The sequence below is a fragment of the Meles meles genome, chromosome 3 (genome assembly GCF_922984935.1).
Source record: "Meles meles chromosome 3, mMelMel3.1 paternal haplotype, whole genome shotgun sequence".
In the NCBI taxonomy this organism is placed as follows: domain Eukaryota; kingdom Metazoa; phylum Chordata; class Mammalia; order Carnivora; family Mustelidae; genus Meles; species Meles meles.
In genome coordinates, this window is record NC_060068.1 from 27,312,475 (window position 1) to 27,338,105 (window position 25,631).

Genomic DNA, 25,631 nt, shown 5'->3' on the forward strand with positions numbered 1-25,631 from the left:
TCATGTTCACTTATTGAATTTCTTACTGGAACAAACACACTGTTTTGTTTTGTTTTGTACCTTTCAGCTATTAATTGAAGACTTGAATTTATACATAAGACACCTTAAAAATTAAAACCAATTAAAATTTCACAAGATACTGTATTCAATTACCAGCTATTTTTAATTTTAAATCAAACTATATGACTTCATATGGGCTATGTAACCTGGGATCAAAGCTTTGTGAATGTCTGAAATGAACCAGGCAGACTGGAAATTCCATGAGGGCAGGAACTCAGTAGCTCCTGCCTTATCCTCAATCTCAAACAAGTAGAGCAGGTCAGCAGATACTTATTCTTCCCACTGGGAAAGAGCATGTATGGTATGTATGCATTTTATATATTTATTTTTCTTTATTTTGAACTGTTATCTGAGGATGGGCAAGTAGCAAAGTCAGGAACCAGGAAAGGGCATCACAGTGGAGGTTGCAGAACCAGAAGGGGAAGCAAGACAGTGAAAATTACAAAGAGAAAAGAGCAGAGGAAAGGTGACCCCTCAGGTGGGACAGCACTGTGAAAGTGGGGAGGGGTCTGGCAGGAATCATCCAAGACTCCTGGAATTCTTTAGCAGGGAAGACATAAGGAGAGAGATGCACTTGGAAAGAGAGCTCCAGCTACCTCCCTCTCATATCTGAGTCCACCAGCCCTACCATCAAGCAGCACTGCAGTTAGCAATGGAGACTGATCTCTAGGTCGGGAAGAGAGCAATAGGTACAATAGGAACCTGAGCTATGGGGCAGTTGGAGAGGCTCCTACTCTGAGTAGGACTCAGGGACTCTGATTCCTTCCAGCAGGGACCAGAACCAGTGGCTCCTTAGGCTGGGCTGCTGAATGGAACTGCCTAGGTCACACAGAATTAGGCTGGTGACCTAGAGGAGGATGGCTGGTGTGAGGAGGAAAACGTGTCTGGGAAGGTGAGTGTGTACTGTAGTGATTATCCACAGCTCATGCCAGGGATTGTCAGGTACTGTTGGACAAGGGGTTTGCACATAGTCCTAGTGAACCCCCAGAGCAAGGGGATGCAGGAAATGGGGTCATCACCCATTCCTTTGTTCGCTTTCCTGTTGGTGCACCAGACTCCGTATGCCTTTTCTGCCCAACTTGTTCCCCCCTCAGGTAGGGTGAACCCCATTGAGAGGATCCAAGTCCACCCAGGAACAGGTTAGTAGCAGGGGTGGAATCCCTGGGGTCCTGAATGGACCTCAGGACATCAGATTGGCTGGAAGAGGGCAACTGGCTTTTATTTCATATCAGGGCAGTTATCTCCCATCTGCCCACTTTTTCCCATGGGTACAACCATCATGTGAGGCAGGACAGGGATCCTGCAGACACTCAGAAGCAATTCATCTCCCTACCCCCGGTTCCTACCTGGTCCAGCTGACCAAGTTATGACCAGTGCCCAAACCTGAGCAGAGGAAATTCTCAAAGGTTGGGGGGATTTCCCCAGTATCTGACAGGGGTTAACCAGCTCATCCTTCACACCAGGAACTGCACCAGGGATGTATTAGCTAAATCCTCTCTTCCTGTCCTCTGGGGAGATGGGCAGGGCAGGAAGCCAGAGTAGCTCCAGTACACTTGGGCCAGCACCACAGTTACCCGCCTGATTGGTGTGAGCATTTAATAGGGGTGGGAGAACTCTCTTGGGGTCATCCTCTGCATTTTACAGTCTCTAGTCATTAATTATAGTTCATGGTATGTGCTTTCCTTTATCTATGCTTTTATCCACTTGCAGACATTATAACACTGAATATAACTTCAGGTGAAAACTGAATAAAAGAAAGTTCTGGTCATCATTACTGCTGAGACTACTGCCTGTCATCACCAGATGTAGTCAGCCTGGTCAGTGCAGGAGACAGGGCCATTCCCAAGTCCAGGACTCACACTTCAGGGTTGTTTGGTCTCCACTAGGTTTGCCACTGTCTTCTGGTTGGAGCTGTTGTAGAAAGTTTGTGAACAAGCTCCACTTTAAGTACTTAGCTTAAATAAGTGGTGTGGGGCATCTGATGCTGTTTTCTCGTTCCTCTATTTACTTAAAAAAGGGTAAAGTGGCAAACAGAGTGGTGGTTGGACTTTGTTCTTGGGTCTTCTTAATACACACTATGGATGCATTTGGGCCTTCAACATAAGCTAAAAATGCCAACTTCCCTTGCTCCTCCTGGTACCTTAGAATCAGGAAAAGGGGTTGAAAGAGAAAAAGATCTCTGGAACATTGAAATGGATTAGATTCTGCTCAACTGGGTGGGCTATAAGGAAAGTAAGAAAGATGAGCTTAAAACTGCTGTTAAATAGATAAACCACATCTTCTTTCTCCATTAATCTCTTTATGGACATCTGACTATATATTTTGACAATTGTGGACATTTCTCCTATAAACATTGGGGAACAAGTGTCCCCTTTGAGTCACTATGTTTCTATTGTTTGGATAAATATATAGTAGTGCAGTTTCTGGGTCATAGGATAGTTCTATTTATTTGATAAAAATACCATAAGTGGGAGGTGGAGAGGGAGAAGTACATACCCTGCTGAGCAGGGAATCAATGGCAGGGCTCAATCTGGGATCATAACCTGAGGCAAAGGCAGGTGTTTAGCTGACTGAGCCAGCTAGGAGCCCTGAGTACATCTATTTTGGACTTATTGAGCAACCTCAATATGGTTTCCAGAGTATCTGTATCAATTGGCATTCCCACCAATACTGTAGGAAGTTTACCCTTTCTCTTCATCCTTACCATCATATGTTCTTTTCTCTCTTGTAAATTTAAGCCAATCTGACCAGTGTAAAGTGCTATCTTATCATGGTTCTGATTTGTATTTCCCTGATGCTGAGGGGTGTTCAATATTTTCTCATGTGTCTGTTGGCCATCTGTTTATACAATGGAATATTACTATACCCTCAAAAAGACCATCTTGCCATTACCAACCATATGGAGGGAAAGAGAGGTGTTGTAGTAGGTGAAATAAGTCAGTCAGGGAAAGTGAAATACCATATGATTTCAGCCATGTGTGGAATTTAAGAAGCAAAAGATGAACATAGGGGAATGGAAGGAAAACTTAAAAAAAAAAAAATAGAGGAAATCAGAGAGGGAGGAAAACCGTAATAGACTCTTAACTCTAGGGAACAAACTGAGGGTTGTCGGAGGGGATGTCATTGGGGGTAGGTTACCTGGGTAATGCACATTATGGAGGGATTTGATGTAATGAACACTGGGTGTTATGTGCAAATTTTGAATCACTGAATTTTACTTCTGAGAGTAATAATGCAGGATATGTTAAGTGAAATGAATTTAAATAAACAAAATTGGCTTTTAAAAGGTCTGCTATTGAATTTTCTTTCAAATTTGAGGTACAATGGTGACCTTGTAATTCCAGTCGTCCTTCAGGGTGGAGATGATAGCATGTTGATAGAAAATATTGTTCTACCTTGTTCATTGCCAAGACAATGAACTCTCAATCTGTTTTCTAAAGAAGGATAAAGATGTGAAGGTGATCTCGTGGAGGTACAATAAAGGAAAGTTGAAGAACTACCTTAAATTTCACTTTAAGGAGAAAGAAATGTTTTTAATTCATGAGATGAATCTGAGGTGAGCCCTGCCACATATGTATTTATTGCAATACTTGTGTGAATTGTAGATTAAATTATACTTAAACTCATATTTACTTTTGCTAAGAAAATAGTCTTGTATAATAAATGATCAACTGTGTATGTTCATATCTTCCTAGACAAACCACTAAAAATTTGGGGTATCACTGCTTTCAGGAGATAAATCGTGAAAAACAAACCAATAGAATGATGTGAAAAGGAACCAGTATATGGGATTGGTGACTACAACGATCTGCACTAAAATGCCAGCCATGTGAAGCAGACAGTGATCAGGGGCTGTGTACTGAGAAGAAGAGGACACAGAGTGAGTTGGGTCTTGGACTCAGTCTTGAGGTGTGGATATTGCACAGATTTACTGGGAAAAAGAAGAGACAGGGGAGTTTAGGATGGAGAGGGGGCTTTAGTGCCTTTCAAGGAATGATTATGATTTGTTTAGAGCAAAGGAGGATTATTTACACTGTTAGATTGAGACATGCAGTCATACATGCTACCCCACCAGGCCCTTTCCTTCCAGTTTGGAAAATTGCCACCTTTAAATCAATGCAGTTGATGAACACTCCTCTGTGGAGTGTTCCCTGAGTTTCAGAACCAGAGTTCTTTCCTTCGACTTCCATTTTTCATGATTCATCTACAAGTGCACATGCAAAAGAAATACTTCAGGTGGTAGAGACTACATTTTGCCAATTGCAGTTCACTCAGTTATTTTTAAAAATTGAAAATTCTGTTTCTTTCAGGTGTATATCAAAGTGATATATGTATATATTGTGAAATGATCACCACTTACTTCAGGCTAACATATCTCTCCAGAGTTATATATTTCTTTGAGATAAGAAATTTAAGATCCTTTGTTATAGAAACGTTCAAATATATAATACAATGTGCATTATACAATCAAATATGATTAACTATAGTCATCATTAGCTACAGTTCTCAAAAAACCAGTTTTATCCATTTTTACAACTTGCCTTCTGTCTTCAAGTCATGTATGTTTGTTAAGGGAAGAAGCAGATCCTTGGTTCTCTTTTCATTGAGAATAGTTTGACCTCTTGTCATAGCTTTTTACCATCAATGACAATAACTCTTTGATACATAACATGGTCCTTGACAAGTGGTTAAGTGTCTATTTAGCTGATATTGGCAAGAGTGAGTCTCTGTGGGAGCAAGTAGCTACTGAGCAGGAAGTAATGGGGTTATGAAAACTTAGGAAGGAAACCATGCTGATTGTGAAGGAGGACTTGCAGCTGGAATGCCCAGGGTTTCTTACTGTGAAAAAGAGGACACTCTGAGAGCCACTCTTGGAAAGGCTATGAGTCTGAGCAATGAAGTAGAAGGAGCCTGGGCTCTCTGGTAAAGTTTTTTTCTGGACTGATAATAAATCCTTGGTATGTTTTCACAGTTGGAAATTATGAAGTGAGCAAAGTAATAGTATATTCACTCATTCCATAGCATTAATTTAATAGTGTCTCCCTTGGTCAAGAATTTCCTATTGTATGGGATGTAAGGGATAGACAAAGATCCAGATGCTGAAATGTTGGTTCAGCCCACAGGAAATTCACACTTGGGACACAGATTCAAACTGGAGATTTGTGGGTATCCCGTTACAGAAGATGTACTGGTTTATTCACATGTGTCTTCATGTTACTCAACTTTGAGTATCTGTTGCATGCCAGGCTTTGGCATTGGGAGCTCAGTACTTTTAGTCTAGGAAAATGCCCAGAATGAGTAGTCTGGGAGACAACAGTCTGTGTTGCTGTGTAGGCCCTAAGACGCTGAAAGAGAGGCATGATAATATGATTTCCTATGCTGACAAGGAGTGACTGTGCTTCAAAGGTTAGTGGGAATCAGAATATCTTAGTCAAGCCCATAACTGGGAAGCATTATGGTTCTGCTACATGGATGTTGCCTAGATGATCAATGGGAGGGTCATACAGTTCACCCTCAAGCAGTTTACCCTCATGAGTTTACCCTCATGCAGTTCTAGTCACTTTCAGCAGGATGATACAGCACTCATTCCTGACACCTAGAGAGAAGAAATACCATATTTTAATCATCCCCTTTTATGGATGAGTGTCGTCTTCAGTGTTGTGCTATTTCTATGTTCTTTCTGTAACCAGTCTTGGCAAGTGACACAAAAGAAGAAAGAGACTCTTTTTGTTTTTTGATTTTTTTTGAAATGGGGAATAAAAACTAACAAAGAAACAATTGTACCCTCCTTGGTGAAAGTTCTCACTGAGTGTTATATCACAAGTGATGCAAAAATTCACCAATGCATATGTTCATCTGAATGAGCATTACACATTTCTCCAAATTTTCCACAGACTAAGTTGATAAATATGTCATTCAACAACATACACACAATAAAGGAATTAACTTATAAATCATTTGGAGAATTTACTTAATTCACTCTCTATCCAGGTACCTGCTTGGCCTATCAGAGAGCTCAGCTGTTGGTCTCTAGTTCAAAAGGCTGATGGTAACCCCACTCTCAAGGTGTCTGCTTGGCCTAGCACAGACATGAGTTGTTGGTCTTGAGTTCAAGGGGCACACAGTGATCCTGCTGTCCAACTGCCTGCTTTGCCTAGCTCAGAGCTGTTTGAGTTTCAAGGACCAAGGACACATGTTGATCCCACTGTCAAGTTGCCTGCTTGGCCTAATGAAGAGTAGAGTTGTGCAATATGTGAAAATTTGGTCCAGGTGAGTCTTTGACCTAGACCAAATATCTGTTTTTGGTCTCTTGTTCCACAGGCACATGATGAGTCATTTATCTAGGTTCCTTATTGGCCTAGAGCAGATCTGCATTGATGGTCTCCAGGTCAATGGGTGAATGGTGCGCCCACTATCCAGTTGCCTTTTTGGCTCAGGATAGAGATGAATTGTTGGATTCCTGATCCAGGGACACATAATGATCTCACTCTCCAGGTGCTGTTTGACCTAGTGTAGAGCTGAGTTGTCATCAATATCAATGTACAAATGGTGAGCCTGCTCTACATGTGTCCTCTTGGCCTAGAGCAAGGCTGCCTTGTTGGTGTCCAGGTACAAGGGTATATGGTGAACCTGCTTTCCAAGTTCCTTTTAGGCCTACCAGAGAGGTGATTTGTTGGTCTCTTTATCAATGGGCACATGGTGAGCTGGCTTATCAAGTGTTATCTGACCTAACCCAAGACTCTCTCCTGGACTCCAAGTCGAAGGACACATGGTGATGGCGTTAAGATGAATCATTTCCCCAATACTGACCTAGAATGCAGGACTCACAGCTTCTTGGCACTTGGCAAGCCCGCTGTTCCCTTTATTTACTTTCTTTGTTCTGCCTGGGTTGGCAAGGTGTTATGAAGAATCCTTGTCCAGCCAGTGTCTGTGTTATTCATCTGCCTGTAAGGGCCTGGTTAGCCAGAGGAACTTACTTGCAAACCCCAGATACAGGGGCGGGCCAGGCCAGATGGGGACATCCAATCAGTGGGACACACATATATTTACCATGATTAATTGGAATTTAATTGGCCACCCATATTGCCGACTGAGCATGACTGTGCAGTTTTCCCTGTGTGTTGCAATCTCATTGGCCACCTGTGTGTAGGCCAGGCTCAACCACCTCTATAAAGGTCAGTCTGTGAGGGGGTAGGGTAGTAATAGTCATTGGGGTAGTCATCGGGAGGGCCGTTTTCTGGGTCATAGTTCTTGAGAGCGTCATGTCGGGAGCATCATGGTCATCAGGAGAATTGTGCTCGTCGTAGTCGGGGAGGGGCCTTGCCAGGAGTGGCCTCACCAGAGCAGCGTCATCGGGGTCATTGTCATCAGAGCAGCTTTGTCGGGAGTGGCGTCATAAGGGTCGTCATCCTCGTCATTGTCGCTTCTTTGTAAGAGATGGCCCCAACTGGTCAGTTTGATTTTCGATGCTTGGTACAAAGTAAAGCTTTGTTTGACCTTTGCTTTGCATCAGTCTCATTCCTTTGATCACAGACCCTGATACTGCCCAGTGTCAAATGCATTCAGGTGGCTCCCAGTCTTTGGGTTCCTGATGGGTGCCCTGTTCTTGGGTATGAATTTGTCTATGTTATGCTGTGTTCAAGAATTTGTGGTCTCTAGGCTCCTGGTTGGCCCAGTGTCTGGGGAATTAGTGTGTCCACTGCTGAGCTGGGTGAGACAGCTTGTGGTCTGAGGAATTGTGTTCCATGGATGCACACTATATCTAGGTGTTAGGGTCCATGATCAAAGGAATGAGACTGACACAAAGCAAAAGTCAAGCAAAGCTTTATTTTGCACCAAGCTTCGAAAATCAAACCTACCAGTCAGGGCTGTCTCTTACAAAGAGGCGACGACGACCAGGACACCAACCCTGATTACTTCCCTTACCCGATGATTCCCCCTACCTGACGATTCCCCATACCCCACAACTCCTGCTACCCGACGACTCCCGCTACCCAACGATGGCTTCTACCCCAAGGCTCCCCTACACTACGACGACACTCCTGGTGGCACTGCTCCCTGATGAGGCTGCTTCCTGATGATGACGAGGCCACTTCCCGATAATGATGCTCCAGCAGCATTGCTGTCTGGCGAGGCCGCTGCCCAGCTGGCAAGGCCACTGCCCAGCGATACTCATGATGCTAGGGCAGTGCTGCCCCCCCAGCGAGGCCACTCCCAATGACGAGACTGCTGCCCGGCTGGCGAGGCTGCTGCTGGGCTGGCGAGGATGCTACCCGGCTAGCGAGGATGCTGCCCAGTTGGTGAGGACGCTACTGCTCGAGGCAGCAAGGCCGCTCATGGCGGCGCTGCCACTGCTGGTGCTAGTGCTCGGGGTGGCGAGGCTGCTTGCAGCGGCGCTGCTGCTGCTGCTGCTCAAGGTGATGAGACCACTGAGGCTGCTCCCAATGGCTCCCCTACCGGCTACTCTGACTCCTCCTGCTATCTCCCCCTGCAGCGTCACAGACCAACTTTGATAGAGGTGGTTGAGCCCCGCCCACACACAGGTGGCCAATGGGATTGCAATACACAGAGAAAACTGCACAGTCTGCTAGGTCTGCCACACACAGAAAAAAAACTGCTAGGTAACACAGAGGTGGCCAATTGAATTTCAATTTACCCTAGTAGATATATGTGCTCCCCACTGATTAGATGTCTTCACCTCGCCTGACCCGCCCATGTATCCAGGCTTTGCAAGTAAGTTCCTCTGGAAGGGGTGGGGCCAATCTAAGTTCACTACATAAACACAAAATGAATCCCTCTGGCCAACCAGGCCCTTACATTAGGATTGTGGTGATTCCATCTAGAAGTACTTGTTTCATAAAATTTCCTCTCTTTCTGTTGTCTGGGGTCATTGTGAATGTCAGGGTTGGGTGGAAATTTAAGGCGTTCATGTTCCCTGTGCTGAGCCAGGTTGGAGGGCACCAGAGTAGTAGTGTGCGCAGTGTTCCCTCAGGACATGGACTCAGCATTCCTATCCTGAACTCGGATTTGATCCCACAGATATGGGATCCACCTGGCTGGGAACCTACAATACTCATATTTCCAGTGTTCCACTCCCATGTACCAAGTGGAATGTGTCCCTAAGCAGCTGGACCATCCACACAGTGGGAAATGCATTCAGGAGTCACTGGATAATGGTTTGAGGTCTCTCAAGAGCACAGAGGGGCACAGAGCTTGGTACAAACAGAGGGTGGTGTGCAAAGTGTTTCTGGGAGGCCCAGGGAAGGAGGAGTAGGAATGGTGCTTGCCATGAGCAGGGGAAAAGAACAGGAGAGAGACATTGAGGATTGGCAGTAAGAGCTGTGGATAAAGCACTATGTCTTTCCTCAGTGTAGCCTTGGCTATTGTTATGCTTTTATAATATCCCTGGGGCGTCACAATGCCTTCTTGTGATGTCACTACCATGCCCTGGCCAATCACCAGGGCACTGTCAGGTTGGCCTTATTTGGGTGGCAAATTACCAGGCAGATTGGCTGGCCAATGATTGATGGTGTTCTCAATGACCCTCATGACATCATTTCCTGGAAAACATGTTTTAAAGCAAAACAGGTAAACTTTCCTTCAAGATGAAAAGTTCATATTTGGGTTGTATGCATAGTGAAGATCATAGAGAGGATGAAAGACTCAACCAGTACAAAGTTAAATGTGTCACTCAGTGTCAGCATCTGCTAAAATCCTGACACTAATGTTAATTAAGACATGGGCCATTAGAGGGGTGCCTGGGTGGCTCAGTGGGTTAAAGCCTCTGCCTTCAGCTCAGGTCATGATCCCAGGGACCTGGGATCGAGCCCCACATCGGGCTCTCTGCTCCACGGGGAGCCTGCTTCCTCCTCTCTCTCTGCCTGCCTCTCTGCCTAGTTGTGATTTCTCTCTGTCAAATAAATAAAATATTAAAAAAAAAAAGACATGGGCCATTAGACCCCATGAAAGGTCACAGTTGTGGGGTAAGTCAGACCACATGGCACTAGAACAAATGTTACTCTCAACTCATTCATCAAAGCTTAAGTATAAGTGGAGAAAATGGTAGGTGTTGTGTTTCATACATCTTTACACAATAAACCTAGACCTAGAAAGGATAAAGCTGAGTCACAAGTCATTACCCGCTTGCCAAAACAACATTCAGCTTTCATAGAAGGGGACAACAAAATCCAGCCTGTCCCCAAGTTCACATTCATAGTCTTCATGTGCAGCATCCAGTCTGAAAGTTCTGGGGAAGATATTAAGTTTTTCTCTTTCCTCAAATACAATAACTTATCAGATCATCCTGAATTCCCAAGAAATCAATCACAGATGTGATGAAACAAATGCCACAAGGCTACTAGTAGAAAAGTAACAATGATTAGGAAGGGAGGAGTTGTGGAGAGTTGATTCGAGTGTGATACAGCTGAGGATACAGTGCAGGGGAAAGAGTCTACTTGAAGAGTCTACTGTAAAGTATTGTAAGCAATGGGGTACAGAATCAGCACTTTTTAAAGTCTGGATTAAGAAGATGTGCTGTATACATACAAAGGAACAATACTCCACCATCAAAAAGAACAAAATCTTAATATTTACAAGGATGTGGATGTACCTAGAGACTATTATGCTAAGTGAAATAAGTCGGTGAAAGGCAAATGGCATATGATTTCACTCATATCTGTAATTTCAGAAACAAAACTGATGACAGTAGGGGAAGGGAGGGAAAAATATGATGGAAACAGGGAGGGAGGCAAACCATAAGAGACTCTTAACTAGGGAACAAACAAGGTTGCTGGAGGAGAGGTGAGTAGAAGGATGGGGCAATTAGGGAATGGGCTAAGGAGGGCACTTGATAGAATGAGCACTCAGTGTTCTATGCAACTGATGCATCACTACATTCTACCTCTGGAAAAAAACAAAAAAGAGAAAAAACCAATGTGTTCAGTCACTTCCGTATTTCTTCCACACTGGCACAGAGGAGGATACCATTAATTATTTATTGAAAGTGTGAGCTCAGAGAGAGCTATCTCCTTGCAGACATATACACAGGATCTGGAACTCAGGGAAGAGAAGATTAATAAGACTGTAATTTACTGCCCTAAAATTAAGAGGTAATATAAAATATGATAATTTCAATTGATGAAAATTCAATCAGTTTCTAACCTGTCATTTTAAAAAATGTTTTGTTTTTATTTATTTTTATTTTTTTAATATTTTATTTATTTATTTGACAGAGATCACAAGTAGGCAGAGAGACAGACAGAGAGAGAGAGAGAGGAGAAAGCAGGCTCCCTGTGAGACAGAGAGCCTGATATGGGGCTCAATCCCAAGACCCTGGGATCATGACCTGAACCGAAGGCAGAGGCTTTAACCCACTGAGCCACCCAGGTGCCCCTATTTATTTTTTAAATTTATTTTCAGTGTTCCAGAATTCATTGTTTATGAACCACACCCAGTGCTCCATGCAATAAGTGCCCTCCATAATACCCACCACCTGTCATTTTTAATAATCAAATATTAAAGTCATTTCCAATATATCTGTAACAAAACTTATGAGTTCATTTCTGCAACTTATATTTACATTTGTACTAAAAGTCCCAGGAAGGAACATAACAAATATGTAATTCAATTAAAATGTTAAAAAGTATTTTTAATTGAGAGTCTTCTATTTTTATTCTATTTTTATTTTATTCCATTTATTCTCATGACTTTTGCATTCTCTAACTGAAGACCTGTATAATCTACACCTCTTAACCCATTTTGCCCATACCCCACACAATTTCTCTCTATCAACCATCAGCTTGTCATTGAATTTATACATTTGAATCTTTTAAAAAAAATTTTTAGACTCCATATATGAACGAACTCAAATGGTATTTGTCTCTCCGTCTCAATTATATCACTTAGCATAATAATTTCTTGGTCCATCTATGTGGTTTCAAATGACATAACCCCATCCTTTGTATGTCTGTGATATTTCATTATACACACACACACTCCAAATCTTATTTATCTATTCATTTCTCAATGGCCACTTAGAGGTTTCTTCCATATCTTGGCTACCATGAATAACACTGCAATAAGCATAGGTATGCATATATGTTTTGAATTAGCGTTTTTGCTTTCTTTCTGTAAATAGCCAGTAGTGCAATGAGTGGATTAATGGTATTTCTAGTTTTAACTTCTCAAGGAACCTTCATACTGTTTTTCACAGTGACTATACCAATTTGCATTCCCACCAACAGCTCTTGAGGTTTTTTTTTTTTTATTATTATTTCACTTCTGTGCAACACTTGCTATTTCTTGTCTTTTTTTTTTAGCCTGTCTGACAAGAGTAAGATAATTTTTCATTTTGTCTTTTTTAATGTTTATTTATTAATTTAGAGTGTGCTGAGCAAGAGCCCAAATCTATGGACCACAGGATCATGATCTGAACCAAAGGCAGACGTTTAACTGTCTGCCACCCTGGTGCCCCTCTCATTGTGGTTTTGATTTGTATTTCCTGATGATTAGTGAGGTTGAGAAATTTTTCATGAGTCTGTTGGTCATTTGTATGTTTTCTTTGAAAACTGTCCATTCAGTTCTTCTGCTTAGACGTTAATCAAATTGTTTATTTTATAATAATAATAATTATTATTATTTAATGATAATCATAATCATTCATACTGTTATTATTGGTGTGTTTATTGTATAGGTTGGATATTAACCCGTTGTTGGATCCATCATTCACACATATTTTCTACCATCCAGTAGGTTGGCTCTTTGTGTTAACTAATGATGTTCTTCAATGCACAAAATGGTTTTTATTTTGGTGTCTTTCCCAAAGTTTACTTTCATTTTTGTTTCCCTTGCCTTAGGAGATATACCGGGAAATATGTCACCATGGTCAATGCCAAAGAAATTACTGCTCCTGTCCTCTTCTAGGATTTTCATGGTTTCAGGTTTCACATTTAGGTCTTTAATCTATTTTAAGTTTATTTTTGTGCATCATGTAAGAAAGTGGTCCACTTTCATTGTTTTGCACATTTTTCTAGCATCATTTATTGATGTATATTCTTGCTTCCTTTGTTGTAGATTAACTGACCATATAAGTGTAGGTTAATTTCTTGGCTCTCTCTTCTGTTTAATTGATCTATGTGTTTATTTTGAGGGCAGTGTCATACTATTTCAATGACTACAGTTTTTTTTTTGTTTTTTTTTTTATGACAACAGTTTTGTAATATATTTTTAAACCTAGGATTTTGATACCTTTAACTGTGTCCTCCTTTTTCTTTTCTTTTTTCTTTTTTAATTTTTTCAGTGTTTCAAGAATCATTGTTTTTGCACCACACCCAGTGCTCCATTTAATACATGCACTCCTTAATACCCACCACCAGGCTCACCCATACCCCACTCCCTCCCAAAACCCTCAGTTTCTCAGAGTCCACAGTCTCTCAAGCATCTTCTCCCCCTCTGATTTCCTCCAATTCACTTTCCTTTCCTTCTCCTAATGTCCTCCATGTTATACCTTATGCTTTTGTTCTCCTTTCTAAAGGTTACATTGGTTATCCATGATGTTTTATGGTTTCATGTGAATCTTAGTGTTATTTGTTATAGGTTTGTGAAAAATGCTGTTGTTATTTTGATATGGACTGAGTTAAATCTGCAGATTGCTTTGGGTAAATGGACATTTTAACAATACTACTTATTTCAATCCATGAGGATGAAATATCTTTCCATTTGTTTGTGTTGTCTTCAATTTCTTTGACTGATGTTTTATAGTTTTCAACATACTGGGCTTTTACCTCTTCAGTTAAATTTATTCCTCGGTATTCTTTGGGTTTTCTGTGCAATTTTAAATGGAGCTACTTTCTTAATTTTTCTTTCTCCTACTTTGTTATTAGTGTATAGAAACACTATTGACTTCTGGGTATTCATTTTGTATCCTGTATCCTGCACATTTCCTGAATTCATTTACTTCCAGTAGGTTTTTTGGTGGAGTCTTTTTTTTTAATGTACACTATCATGTCATCTGCAAATAGTGACCTTTTAACTTCTTCTTTACCAATATGGATACCCCTTTTTATTTTATCTCATATGATTGCTGTGGCTGGGACTTCCAGTACTATGTAGAATAAAGTAGCAACAGTGAACATCCTTGTCTTGTTCTTGATCTTGGATTAGAACTGTTTTCACCATTTGGTATGATGTTAGCCCTGCTTTTAACTTATGTTGCCTTTACTATGTTAAGGTATGTTCCCTTTACACCCACTTTGCTGACAGATTTTCTCATAAATCAATGCTGAAGTTTGTCAAATTCCTTTTATGCATCTATGATATTTTCAGATGATTTTTATCCTTTATCTCATTGATATGGAGTATGATGTTGGTTGGTGTGTGAATATTAAACCAGTCTCACAAGTACAGAATAAATCGTACTTGAATCTACTAGTGATACTTTAAACCATTGTTGGATGTGTCTTGCTAATATTTTATTGAGGCTTTTTGCAAATATGTTCATCTAAATTATTAGCCTTTGATTTTCTTTTCTTTTGTTTTTCTTTCTTTTTGTGGTATCTTTGTCTGGTTTTAGTATTACAGTAGTGCAGGCCTATTTTACATAGATTTTTGACTATTTTTGACTCAGTTTCATTATTAGTAATCAGTCTGCTCATATTTTCTTTTTCCCTGCTTCAGTTTTGGAAGTCTACATATTTTATCGTCATTTTGCCTAATATAAATATTGCTATTCTGGCTTTTTGTTCACCTCCATTTCTATGATAAATATTTTCCATCTTTTCACTTTTAGTCTGTATCTTTATGTCTGATTGATTCTTTTGTAGGAACCACATATACAGGTATTACATTTCCAAGTGTTTTCATTGGAACATTTAGGCTATTTACATCTAAAATAATTATTGATAGGTTTGTACTTATTGCCACTTTGCTTTTTATTTATTTCTCTCTGTCTTTTTAAATTTTTTGGTTGTTCTCTGTTCCTTTGTTCTTTTACTTTCTTTTTCTGTAGTTGGCGAGTTTCCGTAGGGTTATGTTTGGCTTTCTTTCTCTTTATTTTCTGTGGATCTACTTTTTGGGTTTTTATATGAGGTTCTTCTATAAAATCCTAAATAATACCAGTATTAATTTAACATTAGTTTTAGTTCAAACACCTTTTAAAAACACATTTCTTTAAAAATCTAAAAAAAAAAAAAAAAAAAAAACAACATATTTCTTAGGCACCTGGGTGGCTCAGTGGGTTAAGCCTCTGCCTTCAGCTCAGGTCATGGTCTCAGGGTCCTGGCATGTAGACTGCATCAGGCTCTCTGCACAGCAGGGAGCCTGCATCCACCTCTGTCTCTGTCTGCCTCTCTGCCTACTTATGATCTCTCTCTCTGTCAAATAAATAAATAAAATCTTTAAAAATATGTATTTCTTTTTTTCTCCCTCCTCCACATGTGATATATATGCTGTCATATATTATGTGTTTTATTCACAATTTTCTCACATTCAATTATGACCATTTATTTTCCACTTAATGAAATATTTTTTACGGTTTCTTTTAAGTCTGGTTTAATGGTGATAAATTCCTTTAACTTTTTTTTCCTGAGAAACTATCTCACTTTTTTTTTTTGCATTTTTTTTCCATTTTATTTATTTTTTCAGCGTAACAGTATTCATTCTTTTTGCACAACACCCAGTGCTCCATGCAAAACGTGCCCTCCCCATTACCCACCACCTGTTCCCCCAACCTCCCACCCCTGACCATTCAAAACCCTCAGGTTGCCCCAACCTCCCACCCCTGACCCTTCAAAACCCTCAGGTTGTTTTTCAGAGTCCATAGTCTCTTATGGTTCGCCTCCCCTCCACAATGTCCATAGCCCCCTCCCCCTCTCCCAATCCCACCTCCCCCCAGCAACCACCAGTTTGTTTTGTGAGATTAAGAATCATTTATGGTTTGTCTCCCTCCCAAACACATCTTGTTTCATTTATTCTTCTCCTATCCCCCTACCCCCCCATGTTGCTTCTCCATGTCCTCATATCAGGGAGATCATATGATAGTTGTCTTTCTCTGATTGACTTATTTCACTAAGCATGATACACTCTAGATCCATCCACGTTGTCGCAAATGGCAAGATTTCATTTCTTTTGATGGCTGCATAGTATTCCATTGTGTATATATACCACATCTTCTTTATCCATTCATCTGTTGATGGACATCTAGGTTCTTTCCATAGTCTGGCTATTGTAGACATTGCTGCTATAAACATTCGGGTACACGTGCCCCTTCGGATCACTACGTTTGTATCTTTAGGGTAAATACCCAGTAGTGCAATTGCTGGGTCATAGGGTAGTTCTATTTTCAACATTTTGAGGAACCTCCATGCTGTTTTCCAGAGTGGTTGCACCAGCTTGCATTCCCACCAACAGTGGAGGAGGGTTCCCCTTTCTCCACATCCTCTCCAGCATCTGTCATTTCGTGACTTGTTCATCTTAGCCATTCTGACTGGTGTGAGGTGATATCTCATTGTGGTTTTGATTTGTATTTCCCTGATGCCGAGTGACGTGGAGCACTTTTTCATGTGTCTGTTGGCCATCTGGATGTCTTCTTTGCAGAAATGTCTGTTCATGTCCTCTGCCCATTTCTTGATTGGATTGTTTGTTCTTTGGGTGTTGAGTTTGCTAAGTTCCTTATAGATTTTGGATACTAGCCCTTTATCTGATATGTCATTTGCAAATATCTTCTCCCATTCTGTCAGTTATCTTTTGGTTTTGTTAACTGTTTCCTTTGCTGTGCAAAAGCTTTTGATCTTGATGAAATCCCAATAGTTAATTTTTGCCCTTGCTTCCCTTGCCTTTGCCATTGTTCCTAGGAAGATGTTGCTATGGCTGAGGTCGAAGAGGTTGCTGCCTGCATTCTCCTCAAGGATTTTGATGGATTCCTTTCTCACCTTGAGGTCCTTCATCCATTTGGAGTCTATGTTCGTGTGTGGTGTAAGGAAGTGGTCCAATTTCATTTTTCTGCATGTGGCTGTCCAATTTTCCCAGCACCATTTATTGAAGAGGCTGTCTTTTTTCCATTGGACATTCTTTCCTGCTTTGTCGAAGATTAGTTGACCATAGAGTTGAGGGTCGATTTCTGGGCTCTCTATTCTGTTCCACTGATCTATGTGTCTGTTTTTGTGCCAGTACCATGCTGCCTTGATGATGACAGCTTTGTAATAGAGCTTGAAGTGCGGAATTGTGATGCCACCAACTTTGGCTTTCTTTTTCAATATTCCTTTGGCTATTCGAGGTCTTTCCTGGTTCCATATAAATTTTAGGATTATTTGTTCCATTTCTTTGAAAAAAATGGATGGTATTTTAATAGGGATTGCATTAAATGTGTAGATTGCTTTAGGTAGCATGCACATTTTCACAATATTTATTCTTCCAATCCAGGAGCATGGAACATTTTTCCATTTTTTTGTGTCTTCCTCAATTTCTTTCATGAGTACTTTATAATTTTCTGTGTATAGATTCTTAGTCTCTTTGGTTAGGTTTATTCCTAGGTATCTTATAGTTTTGGGTACAATTGTAAATGGGATTGACTCCTTAATTTCTCTTTCTTCAGTCTTGTTGTTGGTGTACAGAAATGCAACTGATTTCTGTGCATTGATTTTATATCCTGACACTTAACTGAATTCCTGTACAAGTTCTAGCAGTTTTGGAGTGGAGTCTTTTGGGTTTTCCACATATAGTATCATATCATCTGCGAAGAGTGATAGTTTGACTTCGTCTTTACCAATTTGGATGCCTTTAATTTCTTTTTGTTGTCTGATTGCTGAGGCAAGGACTTCTAGTACTATGTTGAATAGCAGTGGTGATAATGAACATCCCTGCCGTGTTCCTGACCTTAGCGGAAAAGCTTTCAGTTTTTCTCCATTGAGAATGATATTTGCGGTGGGTTTTTCATAGATGGCTTTGATAATATTGAGGTATATGCCCTCTATCCCCACACTTTGAAGAGTTTTGATCAGGAAGGGATGCTGTACTTTGTCAAATGCTTTTTCAGCATCTATTGAGAGTATCATATGGTTCTTGTTCTTTCTTTTATTAATGTGTTCTATCACATTGATTGATTTGCGGATGTTGAACCAACCCTGCAGCCCTGGAATAAATTCCACTTGATCGTGGTGAATAATCCTTTTAATGTACTGTTGAATCCTATTGGCTAGTATTTTGGTGAGAATTTTTGCGTCTGTGTTCATCAAGGATATTGGTCTGTAGTTCTCTTTTTTGGTGGGATCCTTGTCTGGTTTTGGGATCAAGGTGATGCTGGCCTCATAAAATGAGTTTGGAAGTTTTCCTTCCATTTCTATTTTTTGGAACAGTTTCAGGAGAATAGGAATGAGTTCTTCTTTAAATGTTTGGTAGAATTCCCCTGGGAAGCTGTCTGGCCCTGGGCTTTTGTTTGTTTGGAGATTTTTGATGACTGTTTCAATCTCCTTACTGGTTATGGGCCTGTTCAGGTTTTCTATTTCTTCCTGGTTCAGTTGTGGTAGTTTATATGTCTCTAGGAATGCATCCATTTCTTCCAGATTGTCCAATTTGTTGGTGTAGAGTTGCTCATAGTATGTTCTTATAATTGTCTGTATTTCTTTGGTGTTAGTTGTGATCTCTCCTCTTTCATTCATGATTTTATTGATTTGGGTCCTTTCTCTTTTCTTTTTGATGAGTCTGGCCAGGGGTTTATCAATCTTATTGATTCTTTCAAAGAACCACCTCCTAGTTTCATTGATTTTTTCTATTGTTTTTTTGGTTTCTATTTCATTGATTTCTGCTCTGATCTTTATGATTTCTCTTCTCCTGTTGGGTTTAGGGTGTGTTTCTTGTTCTTTCTCCAGCTCCTTTACGCGTAGGGTTAGGTTGTGTAACTTGAGACCTTTCTTGTTTCTTGAGAAAGGCTTGTACCACTATATATTTTCCTCTCAGGACTGCCTTTGCTGTGTCCCACAGATTTTGAACTGTTGTGTTTTCATTATCATTTGTTTCCATGATTTTTTTTCAATTCTTCTTTAATTTCCTGGTTAACCCATTCATTCTTTAGAAGGATGCTGTTTAGTCTCCATGTATTTGGGTTCTTTCCAGCTTTCCTCTTGTGATTGAGTTCTAGCTTCAGAGCATTATGGTCTGAAAATACGCAGGGAATAATCCTAATCTTTTGATACCGGGTGAGACCTGATTTGTGACCCAGGATGTGATCTATTCTGGAGAAGGTTCCATGTGCACTAGAGAAGAATGTGTATTCTGTTGCTTTGGGATGAAATGTTCTGAATAGATCTGTGATGTCCATCTGGTCCAGTGTGTCATTGAAGGCCTTTATTTCCTTGTTGATCTTTTGCTTGGATGATCTGTCCATTTCAGTGAGGGGAGTGTTAAAGTCCCCTACTATTATTGTATTATTATTGATGTGTTTCTTTGATTTTGTTATTAATTGGTTGATATAGTTGGCTGCTCCCACGTTAGGGGCATAGATATTTAAAATTGTTAGATCTTCTTGTTGGACAGACCCTTTGAGTAGTATATAGTGTCCTTCCTCATCTCTTATTATAGTCTTTGGCTTAAAATCTAATTGATCTGATATAAGGATTGCCACCCCAGCTTTCTTCTGATGCCCATTAGCATGGTAAATTGTTTTCCACCCCCTCACTTTAAATCTGGAGGTGTCTTCGCGTCTAAAATGAGTTTCTTGTAGGCAACATACTGATGGGTTTTGTTTTTTTATCCATTCTGATACCCTGTGTCTTTTGATTGGGGCATTTAGCCCATTAACATTCAGGGTAAATATTGAGAGATATGAATTTAGTGCCATTATTAGCCTGTAAGGTGACTGTTACTGTATATTGTCTCTGTACCTTTCTGATCTACTACTTTTAGGCTCTCTCTTTGCTTAGAGGACCCCTTTCAATATTTCCTGTAGAGCTGGTTTGGTGTTTGCAAATTCTTTCAGTTTTTTGTTTGTCCTGGAAGCTTTTGATCTCTCCTTCTATTTTCAATGATAGCCTAGCTGGATAGAGTATTCTTGGCTGCATGTTTTTCTCGTTTAGTGCTCTGAATATATCATGCCAGCTCTTTCTGGCCTGCCAGGTCTCTGTGGATAAGTCTGCCGCCAATCTAATATTTTTACCATTGTATGTTACAGACTTCTTTTCTCGGGCTGCTTTCAGGATTTTCTCTTTGTCACTAAGACTTGTAAATTTTACTATTAGGTGACGGGGTGTGGACCTATTCTTGTTGACTTTGAGGGGGGTTCTCTGCATCTCCTGGATTTTGATGCTTGTTCCCTTTGCCATATTAGGGAAATTCTCTCCAATGATTCTCTCCAATAGACCTTCTGCTCCCCTCTCTGTTTCTTCTTCTTCTGGAATCCCAATTATTCTAATGTTGTTTCGTCTTATGGTGTCACTTATCTCTCAAATTCTCCCCTCATAGTCCAGTAGCTGTTCGTCCCTCTTTTGTTCGGCTTCTTTATTCTCTGTCATTTGGTCTTCTTTATCACTAATTCTTTCTTCTGCCTCATTTATCCTAGCAGTGAGAGCCTCCATTTTTGATTGCACCTCATTAATAGCTTTTTTTATTTCAACTTGGTTAGATTTTAATTCTTTAATTTCTCCAGAAAGGGCTTTAATATCTCCAGAGGGTTTCTCTAATATCTTCCATGCCTTTTTCGAGCCCGGCTAGAATGTTCAGAATCGTCATTCTGAACTCTTGATCTGACATATTACCCATGTCTGTGTTGATTAGGTCCCTAGCCTTCGGTACTGTCTCTTGTTCTTTTGTTTGTGGTGATTTTTTCCGCCTTGTCATTTTGTCCAGATAAGAGGATATGAAGGAGCAAATAAACTACTCAAAGGGTGGCAAAGACCCCAGAAAAATGCGCTGTAACCAAATCAGAAGAGACCCCAAATTGTGGGGGGGGGGGGAGAAAGGGGATAAAAACACGTTCTGAAAAAGAAAGAAAAAAAAATTTAAAAAATAAAACAAATGAAAAAATAGAAAAAAGAAAGAAAAAATATATATATTTAGATGAACTAGTCAAAAAAACGTTAAAAAAGAAAAGGGTAAATGTTTTAAAAAATTTAGAAGAAGAAGAAAAAAGAAAAAAGAAAAAATTGAAAAAAGAAAAAAAAATTGAAAAAATAAAAAAAAAAAATTGACGTAGCCGCAAGACTAAAGAATCATGGGGAGAAAGCCATGATTTCCGTGCTTTGCTTTCTCCTCCTCTGGAATTGCTCTGCTGTCTTAGGAATTGAACCTGCTTTCTCCTTGATAGATGAACTTCTTCCTGGCTGGATATTTTGTTGATCTTCTGGGGGAGGGGCCTGTTGTAGTGACTCTCAAGTGTCTTCGCCTGAGGCAGGATTGCACCGCCCTTACCGGCGGCCAGACTAAGTAATCGGCTCGGGTTCGCTTTTGGGAGCTTCTGTTCCCTGAACGCTTTCCGTAGAGTTCCGGAGGACGGGAATGAAAATGGCGGCCTCCCAGTCTCCGGTCTGGAGGAGCTGAGAGCCTGGGGCCCCACTCCTCAGTGCGCCCCCAGAGGACAGCACCCAATCACTCCCGTATCCCCAGCCTCTAGCCGCGCTCCGAGCTCACCCAGCCCGCGACCAGTTCAAGGTAACCCCGAGCTGAGAGTTCAGTCCTCGGCTCTGTCTCTGCAGCCGGCTTCTCCGTTCTAATACCTGCTAGCTCTCCGACACTCCGACACCCCCGATCCTTCTGTGACCCTGCGGGGCCTGGGGCCACGCTGGCCCCGCGTGGTCTTCACCCTGGTTTAGCCTCTGGAGCAATGTCCCTCAGTGGAACAGACTTTTAAAAGTCCTGATTTTGTGCTCCGTTGCTCCGCTGCTTGCCGGGAGCCTGTCCCTCCCCGCGTGGTCTATCTTCCCGTCGTTTTAGATTCACTTCTCCGCCAGTCCTACCTTTCAGAAAGTGGTTGATTTTCTGTTTCTAGAGTTGCTGTTCTTCTTCTCTTCACTCTCCCGTTGGATTTGTAGGTGTTTGCAATGTTTAGATAAGCTATGGAGCTGATCTCCTGCTACCTGATGTAGTCTCAGGCTGCTACTTCTCCACCATCTTGACTCCTCCCTCGAGAAACTATCTCACTTTTAATCCTGAATTATAGCTTTGCCAGGAAGAATATTCTCATATATGGGTGTTTTTCCTTTCAGCATTTTGTGTATATGATGCCACCTTTTTGTGGCTTGCATAATTTCTGCTGAAAAATCAGCTGAGAGCCTTATATGTTTTTCCTCATAAGTGATTTGCTTTTCTTTTTTTAAAAAAGATTTTATTTATTTGTGAGAGAGGGAGAGCATGTGCAGAGGAAGAGGGGCAAAGGGAGAGAGAGAAGACTAAGCAGGGAACCTGAGGCAGGGCTCAATCACAGAACCCGAAAATCATGACCTGAGCCAAAGGCAGACACTTAACTGACTGATCTTACCTCTTTTTCTTTTAATATCACATTTTTATGTTTAACTTTTGACATTTTAATTATATGTGTTGTAATGTAGACTTCAATGGTCCATCTTGTTTAGCTTCTATTCCTTGGATTTTGATGTCTATTACTTTCCCCAGGTTACAGAATTTTTCAGCTACTACTTTTTCAAACAACTTTGAACTTTTTCACTCTCATGTCCTCTGGGACCCCAATAATGTGAATATTTATGTGCTTGGTTCTGTTCAAGAGATCCCTTAACTGTTTCTTATTTAAAAGTAAAAAAAAAAAAGAAAATCTATATAAAGTATACATTTTACATACATAAATATATATTTAAAATATTATAATATGTAATGTGTATGTGTGTATGTGTATATATTTTTTCTTTCTTTTTTTTTTCTTTTGCAGTTCAGCTTTTATGCTTTCCAATTACCCAGTCTCCCAGATCACTTATACCTTGTTCAACATTCAATAGTCTCCTGTTGATTCCCTCTAGTGTAATTTTTAAAGATTTATATATTTAAGAGAGGCAAATAGCGTTGGGGGGAGATCGCGGGGGAGAAAAATGAGAGAATTTCTAGGATACTGTCTATTGAGAATGGAACCTGATATGAGGCTCCATCTCATAACCCTGATATCAAGACTTGAGCTGAAAACAAGAGTTGGACTCTTAACTGTCTGGGCCACTGAGGTGCCCCACTTTAGTGTATTTTTTATTTGAGTTATTGTATTCTTTAAGTCTGATTTTTTTAAAATTTTCTCTCTCTTTACTGAAATTATCATGAGTTTTTCCATGCTTCTCTCCATCCCAGAAAGTATTTTGATGATCATTACTTTAAATTCTTTATCAGGCATATTGCTTATAACCATTTCATTTAATTATTTTTCCGAGGATTTTTCTTGTTCTTTTTTTTTCTATTTAAATGCAATTAGCCAACATATAGTCCATCATTAGTTTCATATGTAGAGTTCAGTCATTCATCAACTACATACAACACCCAGTGCTTATCACACCACATGTGTCTGTCACCCATTTACCCTATACCCCCACCCATCTCCCCTACAACAGCTCTCAGTTTGTTTCCTATAGTTAAGAGTCTCTCATGCTTTGTCTCCCTCTCTGGTTTCTCCCCATTCAGTTTTTCCTCCCTTCCCCTATGACTATATGTGCTTATCATCTTTCTTTTGGAGAATAATCTTATGTTTCCCCATCTTTCCTGTCTGTAATTTTTCTATGGGTTAGATGGAAGAGCTACCTTCCAAAATTAAAGGAATGTTCTTGTGTATGGTCTTATGTAAACTATGTGTGCTTGGTGCTATTTACTAGCTGGATGGAGCTATGGCTGGTGTCACCAGGTGTCCTGGAGATTTCCATTCAGTGAAGATCATTATCAGGACATCTAATGCTAGATTGGACACAAGCTGGTATATCTCAGGGTTTTATGCATTGAGGGCATCCTGGCAGAACAGGCAAAATTGAAATGAGTGCAAGCCAGGATGCTCTAGCAGGGTTCACCCTGGTTGGGGCACTAGGTTTGAGACAGAATGTAGTTTAGGAGGTGACTGATTTATCTGTGCATAGGGTACCATGGCCAGATGGCTGGGGTGCAAGATGGGGGTGGGGGGACTGAAGGATCTATGAAAAGAGGACACCTTAGCAGGAAAGCTAAAAGTGAAGTGAGTATAAACTGGGGTGTTGCAGGACTCTGCATACATAGGGTTCTCTGAAGGGGTGGCTGAGGCTTAGGAGGGGTTCATGCCAGGACGTCTTGGGGCAGGCTATGCCAAGGCTCCATGTCATGAGAGCCAAAACCAAAAAATTAGCATGGTTTAAAGTGGTCCCCGGGCTACCCGTGAAAAAATGTGTCTTGACAGGACAGCTGAAGCTGAAATTCATTCAAACCAGGAGATTCCAATATGCTCAGTACCAGTGATATCATGGTCATGGTTGTTCTACTGGAGCCAAAGTGGTAAAGACTTGTGTGTTCCAAGGTGCTTCATATAGTGGGTGTCTCAGTGGAGTGGCTGAAACTGATGGAAGCATGGGATAGGACTTTCCAAGGTACTGGATGCATAAATCACCCAGTGATGTTGGCTGGATCTTAAGCAGACGTCAGCTGAGAGGTTCCAGACCACTCTATGTTGGGGATGCTCTATTCATCTGTGCATGAGGGGAGTGCCCTATCAAAATATTGTGTAAGCCTGAAGTGATCTGCAGGTATTTACACCTATATCACCTTGGTGTAAAACCTGGGGGTTAAAGCGAATGCTAATCAAGAGTGCCTCAGGGTGTACCATCACATGACCACCTTACTGGGACAGCTGGGGCTGGTGTAGGCTATAAACCCTGGGATCACTGAGACAGCAAAGCAATTAGTGTACGTGGACTATTCTTCAATTTCAAGGTGGAGGGTGTACATAGACTGTGTCCATCAATTTATCCCCTAGAAACACCTCAGCCATTTGTTGGCTCTTGGGCTGATTGTTTTATTGGCTAGTTGCTCTTTAAATCTGTTGATTTTATAAGAAAATACTGAAAAAGAGAAAAGAGGACCATATGGATGGTACGGCTGGATGAGAATAAGACTTCTGTGTTTGGCTTGGGTTATGATGCCAGGGTTATGCAATAGGCTCTATTCAGGCTCCACTCAGTGCAGAGTTGGCTTCAGACTCCCCCCTTTTCCCCCTCTGCTGTGTCTGCTCTCTCTATATATAATAAATCAATGAATCTTTGAAAAAAAAAAGAAAAAATAGGAAAAGAAATAGCAATGAAAGAAACAAAACATATGCATTTGTTTTTTTCCATGTCCATGGTGTGACCAGTTCTGGTATTTGTGGAACCATCTGGTTTGTGGAACCAGCACTCACAAACAGTCAGTGTATCAGACCAAAATCATTCCCCAAACCCCTCTGTCCTTGTAATCAAGTGTTTTTTGTGTCCTAGCATGACTTGAACTGGTATGAGTTCGTGGATATATGGCTTGCTGAGGCAGCACATGGCCACTGGATCCTGCTCCAGTCTGTTCTTTTAAGGTGGAAAGGAAAGGAAGCATTAACTTGACATTATTTAGTCTCCATTACTCAGAGAGCATTGTGACAGCTACTCTGCCATTTG